Source organism: Lepidochelys kempii, chromosome 25 (genome assembly GCF_965140285.1).
Source record: "Lepidochelys kempii isolate rLepKem1 chromosome 25, rLepKem1.hap1, whole genome shotgun sequence".
Classification (NCBI taxonomy): Eukaryota; Metazoa; Chordata; order Testudines; family Cheloniidae; genus Lepidochelys; species Lepidochelys kempii.
The window spans coordinates 18844592-18855150 of NC_136404.1; the positions used below are offsets into that span (position 1 = coordinate 18844592).

Sequence of the window (10559 nt, forward strand, 5' to 3'; positions counted from 1 at the left end):
CCTGGGGGTCCGTGAGCAGGTTTCAGGGGGTCTGCCAAGCAGGGCCAGCGTTAGACTGGCTGGGGCCCAGGGCAGAAATCCCAAGCCAGAGCCTCACCATGGCGGGGCTGAAAACCAGTAGTTGTAGCATAGGTGGGCCATGGAGTCTTTATAGCATGTTGGGGGGGTGCGGGGGGCTCAGCAAGAAAAAGGGTGAGAACCCCAATCTAATCCATGTAACACAAGCAGCCCCGAGAGTCCCTCCCAGGACAGTTTCCTACTAAGCCAGCACCGCTATCAGCCACACCCAATTGGTCGCTATGCGTAACAGATTGGCACGCGGTCAGGCGCACCACATTCGCAAACCAGCCTCTGAAATTGCATTCCCACATTTTGGCTGGGCAGACTGGTGTGCACACAAGAACCAGCTGGGCGAGACCAATCCACACTTGCGCAGAGCAGCCACTCAGCAACTGCTGAGGAGATCCGTCGTCCTTTGCTGAGCGGGAGGGGTTTCCTGGCCCCAAGGAAGCCCCCAAGTAGCCTGGCAGGAACCCAGAGGCAGGATTCCCCTCCTACACCTTCCTGACTCCAACAGCACAAGTGAGAGCAGGACAGGCCCAGGTGGGACTGAGTGACCCTGGAGCAACAGTGCGGGGCAGGACTAAGACAGGTGCCTGCCAAGCACAGGAGTGGCCTGCGTGGCAAGGGGCATCCACAGTGCCACTCTGGGAGAGTTGGACAAGTCCATGGCCCTGCACGGGGCAGGAGGCGCCGCATTAGGCTCCCCGCACTCAACAGCACTCTGAGTAGGAACCTGCAGCCTCTGGGCTCAGCGCAGTCGCCAGCCCTGTGCCATGTCTATACTGCGGGCCCTCTCATGGTACCGCTACCAGGCTGAAGCTGTGCTCCTGTCGTGTCGATGCGACAGAGGGTTTTCCTCTCTGAGGCAGAAGAATCTTTCCATCAACCTGGCTGTGTTGTCAGGGGGGCTTAGGTCACAAAACGTGTCCCCTCCCTGAGAGCCGTAGCTCGGGCCATCTAATTTTGAAGCATAGACCAGGCCTTGGGCTCTGTGTGTTTTGCTCCTTTGTAAAAGATGCAGGCTCCTCGGGGCAGGCAGGCCCAAAGCGGCAACAGCTGGAGGGGTGGGGAATCGGATAGACACCTCCGGCACTCAGCAGCAGCTCGCACCTTTGCTCAGCCCGAGGCTGGAGATGAGATGACAGAGTGACGCTCTCAAGAGCATTCACTGTTTGCTTAAGGAAACATTAAGCAGATTAGGACTGTGGTTGCTTAATGCGCCTCTGGCTGGGAACCATAAAAGGGTACTGCTGCAGCGAGCGAGCGCCTGGCCGTGGAATCCCCAGAGCGAGTTTGTGGGGAAATGGTCTCTGAGTTCCCTAGGACTGGAAAGGGCCCCACCAGCAGCCTGGGAGCCTGGTTTGATTTAAGGCTCAGCCACAGCCTGGCTTCATGGCTGGCACCCGGTACCATAGCGTAGCTCCTGCACAGATAGAAGGGAAGGAACATGCAGCACGACAGGACAGTTTGGGACCTGTGTAAATGCACAGCAGGTAGGAGAGGACAGGCCTGTGACCTGGGTGAATCTGCCCCCAGGTCCCAAAGGACAGGACAACACTGGAGCCTCTTCCACTCTGTACCACTGGCTCAGGCTATCTCCCTGCGCCCCTCAGCCCCTAGGGCTGGCCGAGGCCAGGAGTGTCCCGTCTCCGGGGGCACGCAGAAAGGCACGCAGGCCTGTAGCCCCTCTCTGGATCTGATGATATTGAGACAGGCTGAGCAGGTTCCACGCCATTAAAGCAGAGTCTGGGTGTAAGTACCAGGAAAACCCCACCACAAGGGGTTAAATCCCCACCACCACGAAGGATTAAAGCCCAGTCAGTGCAGCTCTTGCTGCTGCCTCTGACAAACCAGTCCCTGGTTCTTTGCAGCCTGGACTACCAGGTGAATCCAATGTGAACGCTGCACTTGCCTAGTGGTTAGAGCAAGACAGACTGTCAGGGTGTATCCCCAGCTCTGCCACTGACTCACTATATGACCTTGGGCAAGACATTTCCCCCTAGCTGGGCCTCAGTTTCCCCCCACTCAACAGCGTGCAGGGTTTTGTGAGGCTCAGTGAATGAGTGAGGGAACCGTCTGGGGAGGAAACATGCTGGAGAAAAATCAAGAGCGCACATTCCATATGCGCAGCTCAGGGTCTCCACATCTCAGGCATTCTCCCCACTTTCTTTTTTCTAAAAGGCAACACCAGACACTGTGAAGAAAGGCAGAGCTACCACACCATGTAATCTTTCCACGAGGCAGGAATGGCTGGGCCCCTGGACTCCTGGACACTTATAACACTTATAACAGCAGCAAGTTTAAGGGAGAAAAAGAACGATCAAGAAGCCACCTTCTGGCCCCAAAGCCAACCCTTTACAGGCTGGCTCTCCGGATTATTAGCGCTACAGACTAAGATAGCTGTAGAGTGCGCAATAAACCTGCCGCGCCGGGGGCTCTGAATGAGTGTGACCCCTTGGTGCGTGTGTCAATGCCATGCGTGAGCAGCCCTTCGCTGTGGCAGAGAGCAGCTCATGAGGGCTGGGCCGGGGGAGTGGAGACAAGCTGTCTGACTCTAACAGTAACTTGCAGCCATACACTGGGGAGTCTCCAGCCGTTCCTCCAAGCTGTGCCCAGGCCTCGCTGTTGGGCTCAGGCAGGGCCAGCTGACTGCTAAGGAAACAAACGCACACACACGTTAGGGAGACAGGCAGCAGGAGGTCCCGGTTGGGTTCCCTCTGGTCCCTCCTGGGCGCCAGGGCAACATGGTTCCTGGCTGTATATTTGCTAGGTCTTTGTCCAGTTTAGTTTAAATTCTTCCAAGCATTGGAATTCCCCCCAGAGATGATTACCCAGCAGGATCCATCTGAGCGAGCTCCAGCCTCCGTTTCCCCATCACGGAGGGGTGTAGCCCCACATAGCACCCTCGGGACCTCCCCCTCCCCGTAGGAATCACTCTTCACGCAGTGGGCCCAGGGCCAAGTGACATATGCTCAGCTTCTTCCTCTTTCCCCTAAATCAGCCTGCTGGGTGCTGTACTCTAGCTTCCTTCAGCAAACACCCCCATGTCGTCATGGGTTCCAGACCCTTTCTGACCGCGCTGGGTCAGGATTTCCGTCAGCAACTGCTACTGTTGAACCAGTTTGTTTTCCAGGCACGGTGCTCGCTCCATTCGTGCTGCTGAACCAAACACCCGCTGTCCATTTTCTGAGGCTGGTAGCTGCTTCACCTACCCTACTCTGCTCCAGGCTCGAGAGACCCAGAAGACAACCCAGTGCCCTTTCCTCCTCTCACTCCTTGACACAAATCCCCTGCTCCCTCCCCACAGGCCAGCCGCCAACCACGTGGGGGCAGCCGCTGGGCAGGGGGCAGAGAGGAGCAAAGTGCTGGCTTTGTTCTTTAAACCAGCTCCACTTCGACTACGAACTTGCCAGGGTCCTGCTGAGAAAGGCTCCCAGAGAATCTCACGGGGGTATTCAGCGCCAGGGCACAGGAGATGTGCTTGGGAGAGGCTGTGTATGTAACCCTGGCTCCCGAGTTCCCCAGTAGCTAGGGTCTGACACCGATGCGGTTAACAGGCGGTCCCCACGAGATGAGCGCTTAGAGCCCACACCACATGGCTCATGAAGGATTTGTGTGCAGGGACTTCTCTCATTCACCAGCTGGCGCGCGCACGAGTCCTTTGTGACACGCCAGAGACGGCGGCACGTCGGTGGTGGATGGTGTGAGCCCAGTACCGTTTGTGTCTGTCACACTGATAAAGCACCTTGAAAGGTCCCAGATAACTTGCGGGGAGGGAAGTGGGGGATTCAGATGCATTTTGAGCGTCCGGTTCCTCTGCTGTTGGCCCAGAAAAAGGGCATCTCCAGCCGCAGCACAGACCTGCAGGGCAGAGCTGAGCTACAGCTGAACATCCTGTGCACATGCCACAAATGGACAATCTGTTCGAGGCAGTGCTGTGTTGTGTGCAGAACCTACAGTGCTGCAGGAGGGAGGCTGGTGTGAGACAGACATTCTCCAACCCAATGCATAGGGGCCACTTAGTACCATGACATTGCTACAAGGGAGATTTGCTTCATTTGGAAATTAGCAAAATTCAGCTCTCATCAGCTGCCTCAAATCTCCCTGCGCCCCAGCCAGCTGCCAGAGCACATCCAGGTTTGGAAAGGGTTAGCCTGAATCAGCCTTTTGCGAGCCTAGTCCCGTGTCAATTTCTGCTTCCTGCCCAGAATGAATTTCCATGTGTCCCTCAGTTTGAGTCTCAGATCCACCCTGTATCCAAGGCTCATCCACTCAGGAGAGGGGAGTGCTGGGGGAAAAGGCAGGCAGGTATGTGGGGAGAATGGAGCCAGGTGAAAAGGAGGGGGAGGAGCAGGCTGAGAGCTCTGACATCGCAGGTAAAAATACCTGGAAGCATCAGAGCAGCATGGCAGTTGCACACTGTAAATATTCACTGGGGAAATGATGTCTGCATGCGATAAGTCAAGCCCCAAGTGACTGCGAAATTCATGCTCCTCAGGCCTCTGGCTCTAGCTCAGCCAATAGCAACACAACGTTTTCAGAGAAAGTTATGCAGTGTTTGGGGGCTGAGGACCCCAATACCAGAATCGGTCTCCTCCGTCACCACTCACTAACACTGCTGGTCTTTGATTAACAAAGGGCCTTACTCAGTTCTGTGTGGCGCGCCATGTTCCCCAAATCACAGGCTGCTCCTGTCAAGTGTTGAGGCTTTGTTAGCCCACAAGTTCCAGGGGGTCTCCTTGAAAGCACAAGATTCAGCCCCTTTGCACACATGGCTCTGGGAGCTGAGCTCTCAGCAGGACATAACCTGCAGCGCTGCCAGAAGTTCACCTGGAGACAGCTGCCTCTATAAACTTTAGGTTCTCCAGTCCTCTGGGAGCAATGAATCAAGTTCATTATCAAACCAGAAGACTGATATTTAACCAATTACCCAGCTGCTAAAAGCACTTAAGGTGCCCTGAAGAGAAGATTAAAGGGAAGGAAAAGCATGAACAAATACTTATGCAGCATCCCCTCCGGCAAGAAAAGTCTCGTTTCTAAACAAACATAAGCCTCTCTGCCAAAGCAAGTCAAACTCCGCTAGCTCCCAGCTTGCTCTGGGTCTGGGTGTCTGCACTGCTCTGCAGCAGTTACCCAGGACCACAGAGCAGGGCTCCAACAGGCATCCAGGGCCCACGAGTGGGATGTTACCTCGCTTAAAGGACCATCTCTTCATCCAGCGCTTTGAGAACGATGGCCAGGAGTGGTTTAGCAGCGAGTCTGCCATCGGGGAGCCTTCTGAGCCCCGTTAGGGGATAAAACCCAAGCGGAAGACAACGATGCAGTCGCTGGAAGTCAGAGCACAGCACGGTCTGAGGCAGCTCTGCAGACTCCAGCCCAGGAGCTGCCAAGAGGGGGGAGTGGAGAAGCCAAGTGTTTTGTCAAAAGTATCAGCTGATAGAAGAGGCAGCCAGAGGGAAATTCTTGAGCTTTATATCTCCCACCTGCACAAAGGAGCCGTGCACACTTCCTGCAGCAGTGAGTGCAGGCAGGATGGGGACATCTAGGATGACAGCTCTGCTCCCTAAGCACCAAGCACTACTCACTGGATTGAAACTAAATACAAAAACAAGCTATTAGCACATTGGTAACTTTCCCCTGGCTGGCAAATAGCTCCCCATTCCACTCCTGGTCACGATGATGATAGCCTGCCAAATCCATCAGCCACTCAATCAGCGCTGCAGGGTCCCGAGCACTCATGCCATGGAAACACCGGATGAACACCACGTGCACACGGGCCTGGCATTTACGGCTTTGGCTGGCAGCGTATCCAAGTGCAAAGGCAGAGCCTGAGTGAGTTCCACGGGGCAGGCATGGGAAGCCGTCCCTCTGATAAGCCAGCAGCTCTGGGAAGCTCTGCAGCAAACCCACCATCAGCAGGGAGAAACTGCCCCTGGAACAGACTTGTCTCCAGCTCATTTTCCCCACAGCATCTGATCAGGCTAAGGAGGGCCCCCATCGTCAAGCTGCTTCAGATGGAATAAGAGACCTGACCCATCACCCAAAATTTGAGTGGACCCCTTGACTCTGTGCCTGTAACTCAGCCTGCTTCCCCCCACCTCTCCATCCTAGCTGATGCCCCAAAATTTTAGCCCAACCCCTTGGCCCTGTCGCAAGGCTGGAAAAGCAGAGCTCTAGCCATGGGAAGCCTGCCTGAGCTCTAGGCCAGTGGGTCTCAACCTTTCCAGACTACTGTACCCCCTTCAGGAGTCTGATTTGTCTTGCGTACCCCACTTAAAAACTACTTGTTTACAAAATCAGACATACAAAAGTGTCACAGCCACACTACTACTGAACAGTGGTTGGCTCTCTCATTTTTACCATGTAATTATAAAATAAATCAAACGCAATATAAATATTGTACTTACGTTTCAGTGCATAGTATATAGAGCAGTATAAACTAGTCATTGTCTGTATGAAATTTTAGTTTGTACTGACTTTGCCAGTGCTTTTTATGTAGCCTGTTGTAAGATACGGCAAATATCTAGATAAGTTGATGTCTCCCCTGGAAGACCTCCAGGGCATACCTCCCAGGGTACCCCTAACCCTGGTTGAGTACCACTCATCTAGGCTGAGTCTGCTCCCTACAGCTAGGCTCACTACTTCTCAGGTCTCGCTTATGTGGCCGACTCTTTACAAAGTAGAGGACAGGCTGCCTGGGGTGAAAAGACCCTGTCCCTGGCCAGGCCCTGCTCTCAGGCTGGTCTCTCCCAAAGCCCACTTCCCCAGAAGATGCCTTGTGGGAGGCTGTCATAAACATACAGCTAAAGGAGCATAAAATCCCTCCTTTACCTGTAAGGGGTTAAGAAGCTCAAATAACCTCGTTGGCACCTGACCAAAAGGACCAATAAGGGAAGAAGATGCTTTCAAATCTATGGGGGGAGGTTTTGTTTGTGCTCTTTTTGGTTGTGCTCTCTTGGGACAGAGAGAGGGACCAGGCAGGAAAAAACCCTCTCCTAAAACCCTACCTGAAATAAGCACCTAAGTTTACAAAAACTGTAAGTAAAGCAAGGAAATGCATTAGATAATCTTTTGTTTTAGCTTGTGAATTTTCCCTGTGCTAAGAGGGAGGTTTATTCCTGTTTTTTGTACCCTTAAGGTTTTGCCTAGAGGGGAATCCTCTGTGTTTTAAATCTTACTACCTTGTAAAATTACCTTCCATCCTGATTTTACAGAGGTGCTTCTTTTACTTTTTTCTTTATAATAAAGTTCTGCTTTTAAGAACCTGATTGGTTTTTAGTATCCTAAAAACCCAAGGGTCTGGTCTGCACTCACCTTGTTTACCTATTTGGTTAGTATATTATTCTCAAGCCTCCCCAGGAAAGGGGGTGAAGGGGCTTGGGGGGATATTTTGGGGAAACAGGAACTCCAAGTGGTCCTTTTCCTGAATCTTTGTCTAACTCACTTGGTGGTGGCAGCGATACCGTCCAAGGACAAGGAAGAATTTGTGCCTTGGGGAAGTTTTTAACCTAAGCTGGTAGAAATAAGCTTAGGGAGTCTTTCATGTGGGTCCCCACATCTGCACCCCAGAGTTCACAATGGGGAGGGAACCTTGACAGAGACCTTGCTAACCTAAGCCTGTGGAGCAGCAGGCACTGGCTTCTGGAGTCTCCTCAGCCACCAGCTCTGAGCATTTCCCTCCCCAGCCACAGCCAGAGGAAAGAGCAGAGCGGGAAGAGCAGGACAGAGCCCAGAACAGAGAGAGCATTGCCTCAGCTGGGAACGGCCTGGGAGAGAATTGCCTGCACTGTAGAGAGCCGCGCTCAGGGCTGTTTTGACCCCTGGACCGGAGAGCACTCCCCACCCAGGCCCAAGGCCCATGACAGGATCACTTGAACCAGTGAGGGACCAGAGGGACTCATAAGGGCTCCCGTCCTCTTTCACACCAGGCAACAGGCTCCAGAGTCCACAGACATTTCTCATGGCTCCAGGCAGACGCCAGTGGAGCCTAGATGAGCCCTCTTGCTCACCCTGCCACCGGGCGCAGCTTCCAGTCGGGACCTCTCTCCCGCCGCCACAGCATCAGTCCAGGCCTTGTCCCGCCAGTCTGCCGAGCGAGGCCCCGAGGCAGCTAGCAGGGTGTGGCTGCAGCAGGAGCCGGGGGGCTCCTGGCTCTGACCCCAATTCACTGTGTGACTGGGGGTCAGTCACTCCCTGGGCCCGTCTCCACTGCCCCTCCCTAGATCACGGGGCTGGTGACACCACCCCATAGGGGACGAGGTCATTTGCGCTAGCAACATGCCCTGACGTCAGTCCCTGCGCGAGGCTCCAGCTGCCGGACTGCACAGGGCCCAAAGGGCTGGGTCCAGATTGTCATCTGGGTTCCAGGCCAGCTTCTCCTCCAGAATCCCAGCCATGGCTCCAGGGCCCTGTCCTCCCTCAATGCTGCGGGTGGGTGGAGTCCTTCAGGCGCCATGGGGCAGCCCCACAACCTTCTCCTGTCCCAGCCCGTGGCCTGCAGAGCGCAGAGGCCCCTTGCTCCTCCTCTGCTTCGCCACAGTCAGACCAACACCAGCCTCCACCGCTCCTGGAGTGGGGGGCCATGCACGCAGGCCGATGCTGACAGTCCAGCCATCACCCCAGGGAAGAGCCGGGAAGAGCTGACGGTAGCTCCCCTGGGTGTGCTGCCCCCGAGCTGAGGAGCCCAAGGGCTCTGGTGATGCCGGAGGCACTGGGTGCCTGGGGCCTGGCAGCCCTGCCCCTCACCGCTGGAGCGGGTGGGAGGAGAGCTGGTGCCTGGGACTCCTGATGAAGTTACGCCCGCGGGCACCTGGGAGCAGCACAAAAGCCCCTCGCCTCAGCTTGGGGGCAGGCGCCTTGGCCAGGGAGAACGGGGGTGGGAGGAGGAGGCGGCGCAGGGCCAGGGCCTGTCTGCAGCCAGACGGCTACCGTGGGAAGCAGGAAGCTGGAGTCACAAGATGCCCAGTTGCCCAACGGGGGAATGACGGGGCCACCCACGTCAGGGTTTCCTGCTGTGTTGCGGGCCGACAGGCCTCTGCGCGGTTGGACGGGCAGTGCTGCCACCTGGTGGCTGGCACGGGCGCCATCACCTCCTCTCACGCCCAGGCCGGCGGCCCTGGGCAGCTGGGGCAGGCTCCTGCCTGCACGGGGGCAGGCTCCAGCCTGCACGCTGCGAACCGAGCGGGGCTTGCGGGTCACTGTGAGACAGAGGGAGAATATGGCCGGCATGTTTCACCACTCCCAGGAGCCAGGAGCAGCTGCAGCATGTGCCCAACCCCCAGCTCCCTCTGCCGCCCCGCTGTGCTGTGACCCCTCTCACCAACACCAGAAACTTCTCAACCTGCGGCCAAGAGCATCTTCCCCAGCCCAGTGCTACCGGATGCCTCAGCTCCCTCCACAGACTGGGGCAGAGGGGAGGCCTCAAGTTACAGCCACTGCCCTCAACCTCTCCCATTACCCCACACATCCTCCTCTAGGCTCAGAGCCCTGCATCCCAGGGGCCTTTGGGCCAGTCCTTGCAGCAGGGCAGCGGGGGGGTGAGGGAGAGTTACAAAAGCCCATGACCCAGCCCTTTTGGCCGGGAGCTAGTCGGTTCTCCCACCAGCCATTGCAACAATCAAACAACGACCCAGGGCCCGGGGGGCCGGGGGTGGAGGTTGTACAGCGGGACTTACCCAGGACGTGGGAGGCCTCTCCTCAGCACGCTGTGGCGGCGGTCTCTCACCAGCCCATGCCCTGGGCTTCTCCGCCCGGTATCGGGACAAGACACAGCATCAAGGCTCATCTCAGAAATGACAGCAGCCGCTGACTCAGTCCTCTTGCCACTTCCCCTTTCCTGAGTCACACACAAACCCGCCCCTCCTGGCCTGCGATTTGCCCAGACCAAGGTAGCTTAGTTGCTTGCAGACACCTGCAGTGACCCTGCTGGGTGACATGGACAGGAGAGGCCCAGAAGCAACCCAGGGCCGCCCAGGCTGGCAGCTCACAGCACAGCCCGAGTCGGCAGTGGATGTGCAGCCAGCAACTGCCACAAACGGCTTCCTGTTCCGCTCAAAGAGAAACCGCTTTGCACTTGCCTGTGCACAAGTGCTCAGCATCCCACCTCCCTCCAGCACACCTAGGGAGTGGCAAGGCTCCTAGGGGAGGTTGCCTAATACTTTCCAGGATCCAGCCTTGTGCCCTTTTTACCGGCGCACTCCTCTGCCACTGTGGTTTGCTGCCAGGCCCTGCGCATGGCCTGCCGGAAGCCCTGCGCAGCACTACAGGGATGCATGAAAGCGAACAGGAGATGAGCCGGGTCCCAGCATCACAGGGGCAGAGGCGGGACGATGGGATAGAGCCGTGCTGCAGCACGCAGTGCAGCAACTGGCACTGGCTAATGGAGACCGACACCAGCAGGACAGACCCTCCTCTGCTCTCCAGGCAGGAGGGGGAGTCGGACGCTACAAAGACTCTTTCCTTGTCTGGGCACCTGGCTGGCGCCAAGCCCGAGCGCA

At 56.3% G+C, this 10559-nt stretch overlaps 1 protein-coding gene across 7 annotated transcripts in view; it reads right to left on the reverse strand.

Moving 5' to 3' along the window:
* ARHGEF18 (Rho/Rac guanine nucleotide exchange factor 18) overlaps positions 1 to 10066 on the reverse strand; it is a 93008-nt gene extending 82942 nt beyond the window's left edge. For 5 of the 7 annotated variants that reach the window (XM_073324416.2, XM_073324414.2, XM_073324413.2 and 2 more), the window contains exon 1: positions 9738 to 10065. The gene's annotated coding sequence lies outside the window, so the exon portion shown is untranslated. Of the gene's footprint in view, positions 1 to 8072; positions 8241 to 9737 lie in introns of those variants that run through there. The other 2 variants (XM_073324415.2, XM_073324410.2) reach the window with 2 other exon arrangements.
* Positions 10067 to 10559: the final 493 nt, after the last annotated feature.